The following is a 16983-nucleotide window of genomic DNA, read 5'->3' on the forward strand; positions in this document are numbered from 1 at the left end:
TGGAGGGAAGGTCATTGATGAAGCAGCTGAAGATGGTTGGGCCTAGGACACTGCCCTGAGGAACTCCTGCAGCAATGTCCTGCGGCTGAGATGATTGGCCTCCAACAACCACTACCATCTTCCTTTGTGCTAGGTACGACTCCAGCCACTGGAGAGTTTTCCCCCTGATTCCCATTGACTTCAATTTTACTAGGGCTCCTTGGTGCCACACTCAGTCAAATGCTGCCTTGATGTCAAGGGCAATCACTCTCACCTCACCTCTGGAATTCAGCTCTTTTGTCCATGTTTGGAACAACGCTGTAATGAGGTCTGGAGCCGAGTGGTCCTGGCGGAACCCAAACTGAGCATCGGTGAGCAGGTTATTGGTGAGTAAGTGCCCCTTGATAGCACTGTCGATGACACCTTCCATCACTTTGCTGATGATTGAGAGTAGACTGATGGGGCAGTAATTGGCCGGATTGGATTTGTCCTGCTTTTTGTGGACAGGACATACCTGGGCAATTTTCCACATTGTCGGGTAGATGCCAGTGTTGTAGCTGTACTGGAACAGCTTGGCCAGAGGCGCAGCTAGTTCTGGTCTTCAGCACTACAGCCGGGATGTTGTCGGGGCCCATAGCCTTTGCTGTATCCAGTGCACTCAGCCGTTTCTTGATATCACGTGGAGTGAATCGAATTGGCCGAAGACTGGCTTCCATGATGGTGGGGATATCGGGAGGAGGCTGAGATGGATCATCCACTCGGCACTTCTGGCTGAAGATGGTTGCAAACGCTTCAGCCTTGTCTTTTGCACTCACGTGCTGGACTCCGCCATCATTGAGGATGGGGATGTTTGCAGAGCCTCCTCCTCCCGTTAGTTGTTTAATTGTCCACCACCATTCACGACTGGATGTGGCAGGACTGCAGAGCTTTGATCTGATCCGTTGGTTGTGGAATCGCTTAGCTCTGTCTATAGCATGTTGCTTCCGCTGTTTAGCATGCATGTAGTCCTTAGTTGTAGCTTCACCAGGTTGGCACCTCATTTTTAGGTACGCCTGGTGCTGCTCCTGGCATGCTCTTCTACACTCCTCATTGAACCAGGGTTGATCCCTGGCTTGTTGGTAATGGTAGAGTGAGGAATATGCCGGGCCATGAGGTTACAGATTGTGGAGGAATACAATTCTGCTGCTGCTGATGGCCCACAGCGCCTCATGGATGCCCAGTTTTGAGCTGCTAGATCTGTTCTGAATCTATCCCATTTAGCACGGTGGTAGTGCCACACAACACGTTGGATGGTGTCCTCAGTGCGAAGACGGGACTTCATCTCCACGAGGACTGTGCGGTGGTCACTCCTACCAATACTGTCATGGACAGATGCATTTGCGACAGGTCGATTGTGAGGACGAAGTCAAGTAAGTTTTTCCCTCGTGTTGGTTCGCTCACCACCTGCCGCAGGCCCAGTCTAGCAGCTATGTCCTTCAGGACTCGGCCAGCTCGGTCAGCAGTGGTGCTACCGAGTCACTCTTGATGATGGACATTGAAGTCCCCCACCCAGAGTACATTTTGTGCCCTTGCTACCCTCAGTGCTTCCTCCAAGTGGTGCTCAACATGGAGGAGGACTGATTCATCAGCTGAGGGAGGACAGTAGGTGGTAATCAGCAGGAGGTTTCCTTGCCCTTGTTTGACCTGATGCCTTGAGATTTCATGGGGTCCAGAGTCAATGTTGAGGACTCCCAGGGCCACTCCCTCCTGACTGTATATCACTGTACCACCACCTCTGGTGGGTCTGTCCTGCCGGTGGGACAGGACATACCCAGGGATGGTGATGGAAGAGTCTGGGACGTTGGCTGAGAGATATGATTCTGTGAGTATGGCTATGTCAGGCTGTTACTTGACTAGTCTGTGGGACAGCTCTCCCAATTTTGGCACAAGTCCCCAGATGTTAGTAAGGAGGACCTTGCAGGGTCGACTGGGCTTGGTGTTTTGCCGTTGTCGTGTCCGGTGCCTAGTGGTCGGTCCGGTTTTATTCTTATTATGACTTTTCGTAGCAAGATTTTACAACTGAGTGGCTTGCTAGGCCATTTCAGAGGGCAATTAAGAATCAACCACATTGCTGTGGGTCTGGAGTCACATTTCGGCCAGACCGGGTGAGAATGGCAGGTTTCCTTCCCTAATGGACATTAGTGAACCAGATGGGTTTTTACGACAATCCGGTAGTTTCATGGCCATCATTACTGATACTAGTATTTTAATTCCAGATTTTTTATTTAATTAATTGAATTTAATTAATTAATTGAATTTAAATTCGCCAGCTGCCGTGGCGGGATTTTAACTTATGACTCTGGATTTTAGTCCAGGCCTCTGGATTACTAGTCCAGTAACATAACCGCTATGCTACCGTACTCGTATTAATCCTTCCAAATTGCAACAGTATTTCCTGCAATAAAAATGCAGCAAAATTATACTGTTATAGTTTACTTCGGGAATGCTGTGAATTAAGGAACTGCTACACAGTTTTAGTTTATACCATAGTTTGGATCTTGAGGTGTTGTTCCTGGAACTGTGTGAGAGGCCAAGGACAGAGAGGTCAGAGTCACTTTGTCTAAGTATAATAGTAAAACCTCAATGCCAAATATTTTAAGATGAATATTTTATCTCCTTTTATTTAACATTGTGACTGCATTAATAGACACCAATGCTGCCATTTTCAGTTTAGCACTGGTATAGAGTAATTGCCAAGAGGGTTGGTAATTTAAGGGGACTCATCCCCACTGCTGTTTGTACCTCCAGAACTATGCTTCCCCTGCTGGATAAATATATAATTACATAATGTCATCTTAAACACTCTACCTACCACTCTGGATTACTTTTTCATGTTAGTGCTAAATATTTTCAACACAGAGGCCTAGTCAATGGAAATGAAAATCGGGAGTGATATATAATAGGCGGCTGATCTGATATTGCCCGTTTTACACTATCATCCAACATCAAAATTACCCCCAATTTGTGCTAGTCTCACACATTTCAAACTGATTGACTCAAATGCAGCATTAGCAGAGACCTAGGAACACCTAGCCTGTCTCCCCTCTCAATCATGGAATAGTGCTTATTGGAAACCTAAAGTGTGGTAAAATATAATTTTAAGATCAGGAGAAAAAATAAATTGTAACTCTTTATAAGATGATCTTAATAGCGACTCAATGAGGGTAATTTTAACTCTACCAGCCCAGCGGAAATCGGACAGGTGGGATGTTAAAATTGGCCAGGTCCTTTACCTGCTCTGGAGCCGCTTGGAGATGATCTTCCGCTAAATTAATCTGAGCAGGTGGTAAAGACATACGCCATTGGGACCTGACTGCAATTTTTACTAAGAGGCCAGTGCGGACGTGGATTGGGGCTAGAAGAGGCCCAAAAACACAAAGAGCGCTCCTCCGGACTCCACAACGAAAACTTCGACCACCCCTACCGTGATCTCGCACCCCCCCCACCGCACCCCACCCCTCCGCCAATTCCGGGGACGCCTGCAGAAAAGCCAATTTTCCTGCTCAGAGGGTGTCAGCCAGTCTGCACAAAATTCTGCCGTTTCCCACAGGCTTCTTGTCTGGCATTTAAATGAGGCCCGGTTAAAATCAGGGCCAATGTTATGAGAGTTTGGGGTTGAATTCATGCTGTATAGTATTAACGATGAACACATTGGCGTGTTTGTATGAAGTTCCTGTTTGTGATTTTAAAGAAGGCATTAACCTGCCAATGCTAAATCGGATAGCATCCATGCTCAAATGATGGACAAAGGAATTCATACAAACATGTTAAGACATTAACTATTAATATCACACAGCTCATATTTCAATACTTTCATAACATTGCATCATACAAGAGGTAAGTACTAAATAATAAGTTATGGTTGATGAGATCTCCTGGACTAATTGTGATTGCCTAGATGGATCAGAGAGGAATTTTCCAGATTGTATTTCCCTAATTGGCCTCGGGTTTTTGATCTGGTTTATCACCTCTCTCAGAAGAATACAAGATTCTCTTGATGTGATGCTTAAGGCATCACAACTGTATGGGACAAGCTGGATGGGCCAGCTGGTCTTTCCCTGTCCAACGTTTTCATATGTTTGAATGTTCAATCCCTTCATCTTCAGTGGGCAGTGTTATGTAAGCCCCAAAGCTGATGATAATTTGAAGCAGTGATTATCACTGTCTTTAAAAGTGGTATTCTGAGTGCTTACTGGCTAGTTAATTTTATCATCGGTGTATCAAGTAGAAGATTATCCAAACCAGGCTGTAGTTAAACTGGAAATCAGCTAAAAAATAGCTTGTTAAGACAGGTGCCAACATTTCTTTTAACTCAATGATCAGGCAGTCATATCTTCGTGTACTGAGTTTAGAAATTCCATCTTCAATTGCATGTGCTCCATGAATATATTCATGGGTAGAGAGCTGAACTGTGAGCAGTCACTAGGGCATATGTTTATTTAATGATTTTGGGAACAACAGAAACATGTAGAGAAGTTCTGAGTGTTCTGATGCAGCAGACATCCCTGAGGCTCCATAGCAAAAGGTATAAATAGAAGGACCGACTCGTGTGATGCTGGAATTTTCACATCTGGTGGAATTATGAATCTGTTGAAAGCATGCTTTGGACTGACAAGAATAGTGGAGGAGCAAAATGGGGATTGAAACATAAGTTATCTTTATATTTCACCTTGCAGAAATGTTTTGAAAACTGAGCACACATGAAGCAATATATTGTCTAATGTCCTGGGACACAAACACAGACAATACAAGAACATCGCGAGAGTTCAAGGAGCAGCTAGGAAAGGAGCGGGAGAAAACCGGCAGAGTATGGCGGGAGGTCTGAGGAATGACTATAAGGAGTGGAAGAGAGCCGGTAGAGTATTGCGGGAGGTCCAAGGAGCGACTATATAAGGAGCGTAAGGAGCAGGAGAGAGCCGGTAGAGTATTGCGGGAGGTCCGAGGAGCGACTATAGAAGGAGTGTAAGGAGCGGGAGAGAGCCGGCAGAGTATGGTGGGAGGTCCGAGGAGCGACTATATAAGGAGCGGGAGAGAGCCGGCAGAGTGTGGTGGGAGGTCCGAGGAGCGACTATAGAAGGAGCGTAAGGAGCGGGAGAGAGCCCGCAGAGTATGGTGGGAGGTCCGAGGAGCGACTATAGAAGGAGCGTAAGGAGCGGGAGAGAGCCGGCAGAGTATGGTGGGAGGTCCGAGGAGCGACTATATAAGGAGCGGGAGAGAGCCGGCAGAGTATGGCGGGAGATCAGAGGAGCGACTATATAAGGAGCGTAAGGAGCGGGAGAGAGCCGGCAGAGTGTGGTGGGAGGTCCGAGGAGCGACTATATAAGGAGCGGGAGAGAGCCCGCAGAGTATGGCGGGAGATCAGAGGAGCGACTATATAAGGAGCGTAAGGAGCGGGAGAGAGCCGGCAGAGTGTGGTGGGAGGTCCGAGGAGCGACTATAGAAGGAGCGTAAGGAGTGGGAGGGAGCCGGCAGAGTATGGTGGGAGGTCCAAGGAATGGCTATATAAGGAGCGGGAGAGAGCCCGCAGAGTATCGCAGGAGATCAGAGGAGCGGCTATATAAGGAGCGGGAGAGAGCCGGCAGAGTATGGTGGGAGGTCCAAGGAATGGCGATATAAGGAGCGGGAGAGAGCCGGCAGAGTATGGTGGGAGGTCCAAGGAATGGCTATATAAGGAGCGGGAGAGAGCCCGCAGAGTATCGCAGGAGATCAGAGGAGCGGCTATAGAAGGAGCGGGAGAGAGCCAGCAGAGTATCGCAGGAGGTCTGAGAACGACTATATAACGAGCGGAAGAGAGCCAGCAGAGTATCGCGGGAGGTCCGAGGAGTGACTATGTAAGGAGCGGGAGGGAGCCAGCAGAGTATCGTAGGAGGTCTGAGGAATGACTATATAAAGGAGTGAGAGAGAACCGGCAGAGTATGGCGGGAGGTCCGAGGATCAGCTGGGCAAGGAGCGACGAGACACCAACATACAGGAAGAAATCACTCAAAGTGCCAAAAAGTGACGTCACAACACAAAGTGGTGCAGCGAGTGTAAGTCAGTGTAAGTGTTTAGTTTATTGGTTAATCTTTTTAGTGGTTATTGTTTTTGTTTTTAATGGTTAGAGTTTTTAGTGGTTAGTGTTTTAGGTTAGCTAAATCGCTTTAAGCTAAACAAACAATTTTAATTAACTTTTAGCTAACCTGGCAGGACAGCTGGGGCCCGTTGTATGCACGTCCTGTGCCATGTGGGAACTCCAATACACTTTGTGTGTCCTGGAAAACCACATATGCAGGAAGTGCCACCAACTGCTCGAGCTCGAGCTCATAGTTTCTGAGCTTGAGGGGTCATTACAGTACGTACAGGAAGCTGAGAGTTTTGCGGATATCACTTTTCAGGAGGTGGTCACCCAGCAGCTACAGAGAGTTCAGGAGGAGATGGAGTGGGTGGCCACCAGAGAAAGACTAGGGGCAACAAGCAGGCGGTGCAGGATTCTCCTGGGATTGTGGCATTCACAAACCGGTATACCAGTGAGGGTAAGGAGACCTCGAGGGAATGCAATGCATGGCACTGTGGGAGACTTGGCTGCACAGGGGTGCACAAGACACTGTAGAAATGCAATTGTTATAGAGGATTCAATAGCCAGGGGGATAGATAGCCATTTCTGCAACCGCATACGTGAGTCCTGAATGGTGTGTTACCTCCCTGGTGTCAGGGTTATGGATATCACTGAATGGGTGCAGGACATTCTGCGAAGGGAAGAGGAACAGCCAGAAGCTGTTTCCATGTTGGAACCAATGACAAGGGTTGAGGTCCTTCGGACAGAGTTTCAGGAGCTAGGAGAAAGATTAACGAACAGGACCACAAAGCTGGTTATGCGTGGCTGGAGAAGTGGGAGAGCAATGAGACTCTGGTGCACCAGTCTCTTTGGCTGCAGTGGTTAATTCCTGCTGCGTTGGCTGCTGATCACCCTTGTTCTCCTGGTCTTTTGTGGCTTGTTACAGTTGCTCGCTTAGGCTCTGTTTTCATTGTTCTCCTCAGCAGCGGCAAAGACACTTGCCTGAGACTGGCAGGTGTCTTTCTTTAAATATGCAGATCAGGGTCCAATGATGTCATCGGGCACCGACCGCAACTTTAACTGGTGGTCTGAGCAGGGAAGCCGTTGTGATTTTACCACCAGGAGATGCTGGGGGGAAGAGGAGCCGGGGACAGAAGAGGCCCAAAGAGGCAAGTAGTGCTCCTCTGTGCCCCATTAGGAAAGTTTCCTTGCCCCAGGCTCACCTCTTCCTGATCGTAAGGCCCTCCCCAAAACCCCTCCCCACGACTTACCTGAGTGTCGGCCACCTCACCTTTAGTCCCAGTTGGTGGCATTCTGCAGCCAAACATTTAGCTTCCACCCGCTGGCCAGCTGTCGCTTCCTATCGGTTTCGGGCAGACAACTGACCGAGGGCCCAGGAATTAAAATCACTTTGGCTTCACGCTGCTGAGATCAGGGGGTAAGACTTTTGCCCATGATTCCCGCACCAGGTTAAAATCGGGCCTATATATTTTGAATTGACTCAAGGAAATCTGTACATAGCCAAGAACAATTCTCCAGTCCTTCAGTGGGACCAATTCTAATTCTGGTTTTATTGCTTTCTTACTGTAAATGTAATACGTTCAAATATCATGGTGCCTAAAAAAGAGAAACGTAAATGTTATTGCCCATCCTGGAAGTTTTTTTCAAAATTCCCATTTAGTTAAGTTGTGCATTTGCTTGTCAATAAAGTAGGCCTTTCATTAATTGCTGATAAAAGTTCACAGGGTGAAGCCTCCCATCAAAGCTGATAGAAAATATAGAACAAACTCAGTCCTTCCAGTGAAACAGCAATTTACTTGTACTCCTTTCAATTTAGTATACTGTATTCACTGCTCACAATGCGGTCTCCTCTACATTGGGGAGACCAAACGCAGATTGAGTGATCGCTTTGCTAAACATCTCCGTTCAATCCGCAAGCATGACCCAGAGCTTCCGGTCGCTTACCATTTTAATTCTCCATCCCACTCCTGCTCTGCCCTCTCTGTCTTTGGCCTCCTACATTGTTCCAATGAAGCTCGAGGAACAGCACCTCATCTTTCAATTAGGCACTTTACAACCTTCAAGACTCAATATCGAATTCAATAACTTCAGATCATAACCACTGCTCCCATTTTCTCGGACAGCAGGTGCTGGTAATGGTTCTGCTGTTGCGGTTTGCAGCTCCTCTAGACCCATCTTTTATATCTTCACTTGTCCCATTTTGTTTGTCATTTCGTCACTCCTGCCCTCCAACCAAACACAGACCTTCCCTTTGTTCTTTCCTCCCTTCCCCCCCAACCCCCACCCCTTTCCCTGGTTCAGTACTTGCTTAAAAATTGTTAAATCTCCAACTACTTTCTGTTCTGACGAAAGGTCATCAACCTGAAACATTAATTCTGTTTCTCTCTCCACAAATGCTGCCTGACCTCCTGAGTATTTCCAGCACTTTCTGTTTTTACTTCAGATTTCCAGCATCTGCAGTATTTTGCATTTGTCACAGAGAAGGTAATTGGTTTGGGGGCAACCAGAATTTTTGAAAAGGAGCTGTATGAATACCTGTTGATTCCAGACGTTAAGGATTATGGAATTATTACAGTGCGGCTTGAATTTTTTTCAGATTAGGATAATTCAGTGATCCTGCACTCCCAGCATTTAGCCATGCTCGATGGGAGTGAAGTTCAGAGAATTAGAATTACACTGTTGTAGATCAGAATGGGTTGTTTTCTGTCTTGTATTAAAATTTGCAGGAGCCTTTTTTCAATTGTTTGCACGCTGCCAACCAAGTGCAGACATGATAAATAGCTGAAGTGAGGGAAAGAATATGCTGTCCATATGGCTCGGTTTTGAATTTTGTGGAGTCTTAATTTGTGGCTGACTTACAGTGCACTAAGCTGGATGCCAATACTCCAAGATTGGATGGATTTATGCTTTGAATGGTCTCAGGAAAGCTGATGAACTGATATTGTATTTCTTTCCAATGATTGTTTGAAACTGGTCCAGTCTAGTTGATGCTCTGGCAGTACTGCTATCAATAAGTCTCATTCAAGTCATGTTTCTTGATAACATGTCTCACATCCTATTTGCTCTGTCTTCTTTTCCTTTCATAAAAGGTTCAGTAGCATTCACCATTGGCATGTCCACCACTCCACATCATCATGGCACTTCTGGAGTTTGTTTGAAGCAGTTTGTAAACTCAAACTGCTCATAAAGGAAATCCAGATGGCAATGTCATCAGGAAACTGTTAGTAAATCCCACATCTTTGCTGAGCAATTGGAACGTCATTGACATAGATCACGAATAGGAATGGCCTAAGAGCTGAGCCACATGCACAACACAAGGACAAAGCACAGAGGACAACACCACACTGGGCAAGAAACCTCGTAGAGGTCACTGTGCTCACTCTAAATGCAACCAAGTTAGCCCTTTTGTAATCCCAACCTATGCCAACCTGTGGGGGTTCTCTGAACTACGGTAACTGTGGCAGAAAATCAGTGGACACCGTGAGAAACAATGTAAAGAGCCACTTACACCATTTCTCTGGGGTTTCCACCAATTTTCCAACAGTTACGTCAGGGGTCTAAATTCCACATCGCTCCACCAGTTTTATGGGCCTAAAACGGGCACAACAATAACTAATTCAGCAGGGCAAAGGGACCAGCAAATTTGGGCGAGTGCTAAATTTATCGGGGCATTTTAGGGTACCCCTTGTGAGCCTCCAATTTCAGATCCGGATTGTTAAATTTGTTTGGACTAGTCAGAGCTTGCAATGCTCAAGCTGGTATTTCCGGGTCTTGAGCAGTCTTGGGTAACCCTTTGTCACTCATGCTCTATTCAAGTGGGTCTTGCAATTTATAAACTTCTCCATGGAACCCGTGAAAGGAAGACAGTCCAATTCTATTGATTGGCAGGATTTCCACAAATGCAAGTAGCAAATGGCAGCACACATGACATTGAAAGGCAAAAAGCTGTCTATCTCAGATTTAAAATTAACAATTGAGCTAGCATCAATTGCCGTTTGCAGAAGAGAGTTCCAAACTTCTACCACCCTTTGTGTGTAGAAATGTTTTCTAATCTCACTCCTGAAAGCTCTGGCTCTAATTTTTAGACTGTGTCCCCTAGTCCTAGAATCCCCAACCAGCAGAAATAGTTTCTCTCTATCCACCCTTTCTGTTCCCCTTCCCATCTTATAAACTTCGATCAGATCACCCCTTAACCTTCTAAACTCTAGAGAATACAACCCCAATTTGTGTAATCTCTCCTCGTAACTTAACCCTTGAAGTCCGGGTATCATTCTAGTAAACTTACGCTGCACTGCCTCCAAGGCCAATATGTCCTTCCGAAGGTGCGATGCCCAGAACTGCACACAGTACTCCAGGTGTGGTCTAACCAGGGTTTTGTATAGCTGCAGCACATCTTCTGCCCCCTTGTACACTAGTCCTCTAGATATAAAGGCCAGCATTCCATTAACCTTATTGATTATTTTCTGCACCTGTTCATGACACTTCAATGATCTATGTACCTTAACCCCTATGTCCCTTTGGACATCCACTGTTTTTAACTTTTTACCATTTAGAAAGTAACCTGTTCTATCCTTTTTTGGTCCAAACCTGTTCTATCCTTTTTGGTCCAAAGTGGATGAGCCCACATTTGCCTACATTGAATTCCATTTGCCACAGTTTTGCCCATTCACCTAATCTATCAATATCCCTTTGTGATTTTATGTTTTCATCTTCACTGCTTACAATGCCACCAATCTTTGTGTCATCGGCAAACTTAGATATGAGACTTTCTATGCCTTCATCTATGTCATTAATAAATATTGTGAATAATTGAGGCCCTAAGATGGATCCCTGTGGGACTCCACCAGTCACATCCTGCCAATGTGAGTACCTACCCATTATCCCTACTCTCTGCCTTTCGCTCAGCCAACTTCCTAACCAAGTCCGTACTTTTCCCTCGATTCCATGGGCTTCTATCTTAGCTAACAGTCTCTTATGTGAGACCTTATCAAATGCCTTTTGGAAGTCCATATAAATAACATCCATTGACAGTCCCCCGTCCACTACTTTAGCCACCTCTTCAAAAAATTCAATCAGGTTTGTCAGGCATGACCTATCTTTCACAAATCCATGCTGGCTCTCTCTGATTAACTGAAAATTTAAGGTGTTCAGTCACCCTATTCTTAATTATAGACTCCAGCATTTTCCCCACCATATATGTTAGGCTAACTGGTCTATAATTCCCTGGTTTCCCTTTCTCTCCTTTCTTAAAAAGCGGAGTGACATGTGCAATTTTCCAATCTAGAGGGACAGTTCCTGAATCTAGAGATCTTTGAACGATTATAGTTAGGGCATCCGCAATGTGCTCACCTACTTCCTTTAAAACCCTGGGATGGAAACCACCTGGTCCTGGGGATTTGTCACTCTTTAGTGCTATTATTTTCTTCATTACTATTGATTTACTTATGTTAATTTTATTGAGTCCGTGTCCCCGATTCAATATTAGTTTTTTGGGATTTCCGGCATGCTATCCTCTTTTTCTACTGTTAATACTGACACAAAGTAATTGTTCAACATGTCCGCCATTTCCCCATTGTCAATGACAATATCCCCACTTTCAGTTTTTAAGGGGCCAACACTGCTCCTGACCACCCTCTTTTTCCTAATATAACTAGAAAAGTTTTTTGTATTGGTTTTGATATCCCTTGCAAGTTTCTTTTCATACTCTCTTTATGTAGCTCTTACTATCTGTTTTGTGAGTCTTTGTTGATCTTTGTATCTTTCCCATTTGCCAGGAACTGTGCCATTTTTTGCCTTTTTGTATGCCCTTTCCTTATGTCTTATACTGTCCCTTACCTCTTTACTTGTCCATGGCTGTTTTTTTTGGCAAGTAGAGTTCTTGCCCCTCAGGCTTATAAACCGATTCTGTATCACGTTAAATGTTTCTTTAAACATTTCCTACTGATCATCAGTTATTTTACCCATTAACAGATTTGCCCAGTTTACTGTGGACAGTCTTTGTCTCATCCCATTGAAGTCAGCCTTACTCAAGTCTAGAATCTTAGCAGCTGATTCACTTTTTTCCCTTTCAAACACTACATTGAACTCGATCATGTTATGATCACTATTGGATAGATGTTCATGCACAGTTAAGCTGTTAACTAAATCTGGTTCATCACTCATTACTAAATCTAGTATGGCTTGTCCCCTTGTTGCTTCTAGGACATACTGCTGTAGAAAACTGTCCTGGACACACTCAAGAAATTTTGACAGTTGCTAGTCTGTTTTTCCCATCTATGTGAAGGTTAAAGTCCCCCATTAAGACCACTATGCCTTTGTTACACGCTTGTCTAATCTCTACATTTATACAAACTGGCACTTCAGAGCTGCTGCCAGGGGTCCTATACTCAACTCCCACTATAGTCTTAGATCCTTTCCTATTTCTCAATTCAACCCATAAGGTCTCTGACGGCTGCTTACCTCTCGTTATATCCTCCTTTATCATTGAAGTGATTGCCTCTCCAAACACTAAGGCTTCTCCTCCCCCTCTTCCATTTTCCCTTTCTCTCCTGTAGACCTTATAACCTGGTATATTTAGTTCCCAATCCTGACCATCCTACAGCCATGTCTCAGTAATAGCTATCATGTCATACCCTCCAATTTGAATTTGTGCCTGTAGTTCATTTAATTTATTCCTTACCCATTCCGTGCGTTTGTACATAGAACTCTTAGTTGGTCCACACACCCTAGCCTGTCCTTCAGCTTTGATGCTGGGTTAATCGCCTTACACCTTCTAGTTTTCACTTTATCTGTAGTGCCTAAAGTACACTCTCTGCTGCGATACGCTTTTCCCCTTCACTTGTTCTTGAACAACTATTTGAATTGTAAATTTCCCCCAAGTCCTCCCCTCTCTTGCTGCTCTCTTCTGACTCCCCGCTCAGGTTCCCATCCCCCTGCCACTCTAGTTTAAACCCTCCCCAACAGCAGTAGCAAACCCCCCTGCAAGGATATTAGTCCCGAATCTGTTGAGGTCATCCCCTCCGCCTTATATAGGTCCCACCTTCCCCAGAATCGGTCCCAATTCCTCAGGAATCTAAATCCCTCCCTCCTGCACCAACCCTCCAGCCACGCATTCATCTGATCTATTCTCCTATTCCTATATTCACTAGCACTTGGCACTGGGAGTAATCCTGAGATCACTGCCCTTGAGGTCCTGCTTTTTAACTGATTTCCAAACTCCTTATATTCTGCTTGCAGGACCTCATCCCTCTTTTTACCTATGTCGTTGGTACTGATATGTATCACGACCTCTGGCTTTTCACCCTCCCCCTTCAGACTGTCCTCCAGCCTGGCACCAGGGAGGCAACATATCATCCTGGAATCACGTTTGCGGCCACAGAAACGCCTGTCTGCTACCCTAACTATAGAATCCCCTATCACAATTGCTCTCTCGACCTTTCTCCTCCCCCTCTGTACAGCTGAGCCACCCATGGTGCTCTGGACTTGCCTCTGGCTGCACTCCCCAGAGGAACCCTCTCCTCCACCAGTACCCAGAACTGAATACTGGTTGGAGAGTGAGAAGCCCTCAGGGGACTCCTTCACTACCTGTCTGGTCCTCCTTGCACAATGCACGTTAACGATTGCTATGCATGAAGCCAATGTGATGCTTTTATAATGTCACAATCCATCATACCAGCCGTGAAGACTCAGAACCATATATCAATATGGTTAATTGCTGTTCAGGGATATCACCTGCAGTCATGGCTTGTGACGCCAGTAATGCATTCACTGACAGGAATAAAAAAAATGAGGCCCTTAGGACTACAGGAATTTTAATAGAACAGACCTTGGGTATTTTGTAGCTTGCTGTGTCTACATAACACTGTTATGCAGAAAGTTAAGTTGAAGGGGGCGATGATGATGTCTTCATCAATGATGTGGTGGATGGCATGGTACGGGATGCTCTTGGGGTGTGTTCTGAATGTATTGCAGTGATCCCTTTTGGGGATAATATTGTATTGCTGGTAGAGTTAACAAAGCACCTAAGGGCCAAAATCTCAATATGCTGCTTAATGTTAATGAATGGAAAATCATGGGCTGGGAGTGCACAATTTTGCAATATTCATTCCCAACACATGCCAGGTGCAGACAAATCAGAAATTTTAGCCCCTAGTGCGCTCTACTCATCTTGAATAATTGATTAACCAGTGACCCCAAGTGCAGACCTGTGCTGCTCAAGAGGTCAACATCTGAACTATTGATTGGAAAATACAAGAGGCACCTGATCCTATTGTAGATTCACGTCAGTATCTATTAGATTAGTTCGATATGATCTATCTTTAAATGCTGAGTTTCTCTCCTTGCTGTCATTGAAATTGTAATAAATGCAAGGAAGGCACATCTCAAAAATACCAATACAGGATCTCACACTCTCTATGTGCTTTCTTCACTGGAAGTTGCTAAAATAAGACCAATCAGAAAATCAAGGCATATATTTTTAAAATGAAAACTGATGGAGCATATGTTAAGCCAATTAAAATAAATGTTAAAATCACCTTCTTTAAAAGACAGGACAAGGGAATCACAAAAGAATGTGTATTAATGATCTTGTTATTAACAATACAGTGCAATTTCAACCTAATAGTGCAAAAACACTTATATTATACAGAAGAAGAAAGGCAGAGTATTTGTTATTTCAATTTATAACATCACTTGTTCCACTGAAGAAAATCAGAATTAATTTAATGAACTTAGTGAACTTTTTGCAAAGAACAAATAAAGCCAGTGTAAATTATAAGTGGAGTTTGGTGAAAAATGATGTGTGAAAGTATGCTGCAGTTCATATTGTTCTATATCACAGGGCATAATGAAGGCTAAAATTTCCTTCATGCATATCCTGACATCAATTATCCCACACCAAATGAAATACCAGCAGGCTTTTGTATGCCTAATTTATAATATTTCAAAGTTGCTACTACATAGCCACTGTCATCTGAAGTAAGATCAGTGCAGTGTTTCAGGAGCAGGTATTTAGATTGAAGAACGATTAAAGTTTATACAGGACTTTTCATCATATCACTATGGAATCATCATTGATTGGCTTTGCCATTTTTCAAGTGGTGTTGTAGCTCTAATACATATGGGGGGCGATGTCGATTTGGGTCGACATCGGGTGGGCAGAGAGTGGGGAGATTGCATCGCCTGCCCAATATTACGGTGAGAGGCCCAATTGATTTTATCCAAGGACTTTTAAGGCCACCCCTGTCTGAAGCAGTTTGTAAGAGGAAGATTTGTAATAGTAAGCAATGGTCATTTGTGACAGGCCTTGTCAAAGGCTGTTTCTCCATCCAGGAAAAATGGCACTCTCTGTTATTGAAAATGCAGGGAGTATGCTGTGGCAGTCAAAACAGTTTATTACTCAAGCTTTACGTTGCTTGAAACTATTTGCCCCAAGTTGTAAAAGCTGGTGCATTTAAGGTTGTTTTGGAAGTAATAGCTGGAGGTGATAGCTGGCAACTCTCTCCAGGAGATTTCCCTGAGAATTGAACTAACTAACGGCACTGTAGTTAATGAGAGTACTTGAATCTTTATCTGGTTTATACATCGTTGTCAAATTCCAACAGCTGGGGAAGCAGCCCAGCATTAGGATCTCAGCGAAGCGGTCTGCCAGTATGGTCATCATTTTGTCAGGTAGATCGCACTGCATACATTTCTAATGCTGCCTTCTCAAGGTGCTTTCCCACACATTCTGCTTAGCCTCAGCTGCTGTTCTGCAGCAAGGCTTGGTTGGTTGAAGGTAGTTATGTGACCTTCTGATGCAACATCTGCTGTGTTGCTAGTGTGAGCTGTATTTAGAATAGTTCTGACTGGGTTTTGGTATAGTCATCAATTTTCCTTCCTAAGAGTTGTTAAATACTTTGTGGTTTGGTTTGGTATGAACACCAGAGGAATGAGCCCCGAATTTACTCGCCACCTGGTAAAGCCAGTTCTCCACCTTAAAGATTTAGCACTGCACATTTCCTGTGGAGGTAGGATGAGTAGAATTTAGAAATGTGAGGCCAGTGAGAAGGTATAACCTACTGGATTTCAAGCTGCTTCCACCTCCTGAGCATCGATCGATCTGTATGCCAGCAAGATACTGGTGTTCAGTGTGATGGAGCGGTGGAAGTGGGGTCTACAGTTGTTTCCAAGCCAGAGTCATGGTCTGGAGCACACCAGAACATTGACATTTGCAGCATTTAAATCATTCATCTGCTAAAATTGGCTGATTCCATGCTCAACCATATTTGTCATCTTCCACTGAATGCGGCTTTCCAGTGTCACATTTTACGCTTCCCACTCCCTTCACCACCCCCCCCCAATTGGTGAAGAGATGCACCAAAACAAAGGTGGCGAGACTACACACTCTTGGTTACTGTGCATAGACAGGCCGAGAAAAAGATGAGCTCACTAGATTCATTTCAATTCCCTGCCAGTGCCCTAAATGTGTATACTCAAGCAGGGTCAGGCTCTCAATCTGCAGGCGGTTTGCCATTCCAGCCCTGCCACTTCTGATGGTGGAGAGGGATTGTGGATATTCAGGACCATGATATTTAAGGAGCTCAGCTTTCCCTTGGTCTGTCTATGCACAGTAACCAAGAGATTGAGCTGCGTACACCTTTATTTTGGCTCTTATCTGTGGCCTTACAGATTTGGAGCCAGAACTGTTTAGGATCCTCTGCCTGTTAGAATTTTGCCAGTAAAAGTCCTATTGTTTTCCAGAGTCTGCTTTCAAGAGGTGCCAGATCTTGGCTTGGAGATAATTAGTAGCAGTTTTTGTCTCGTTTGGCATGTTTTAGCAATTACATTCTGTTTTTCAGCTTTATCAGTCTCGTTGTATGTTGCAGTATTGCAATAGCTCTGCCAGTAAGTACATTTTTCTTTGGCACTGC

The sequence above is a fragment of the Heptranchias perlo genome, chromosome 15 (genome assembly GCF_035084215.1).
Source record: "Heptranchias perlo isolate sHepPer1 chromosome 15, sHepPer1.hap1, whole genome shotgun sequence".
Classification (NCBI taxonomy): Eukaryota; Metazoa; Chordata; class Chondrichthyes; order Hexanchiformes; family Hexanchidae; genus Heptranchias; species Heptranchias perlo.